Consider the following 381-nt stretch of genomic DNA (forward strand, 5'->3'; position numbering starts at 1 on the left):
ATAATACCAAATACAATAGTCACTATTTATAGGGCTTGAACTTAATTATGTATGTGGAAAGTCACCATATTATTGTTCATTCATGACATTAGGATTGTTTTTAATTATGTATGATGCGGTTCAAAAGATAATATTGTGATAAAATTCACCTGAGTATTATATTTCTGAAACATTTTATATCTTGATAGAATTTCTACCACTCTTTTCAAAAGACTTTTATGTGCATATGAAAATAATGAGTGGGTGGGCCAAGGTTCACACTTCAGTTGACTCAAAGTTGAATTTTTGTACTAGACCAAAAGAAACGTTTCGACAATTGTTAAATACGCGGGATTTGGCAATGAAGATCCATGTGAATGTTAGTAGACTCCATTGCAAACA

This window comes from Bidens hawaiensis, unplaced genomic scaffold (assembly GCF_021521415.1).
Source record: "Bidens hawaiensis isolate Kalapana, Puna unplaced genomic scaffold, B.hawaiensis_p1.1 tig00000904_1, whole genome shotgun sequence".
NCBI lineage: Eukaryota > Viridiplantae > Streptophyta > Magnoliopsida > Asterales > Asteraceae > Bidens > Bidens hawaiensis.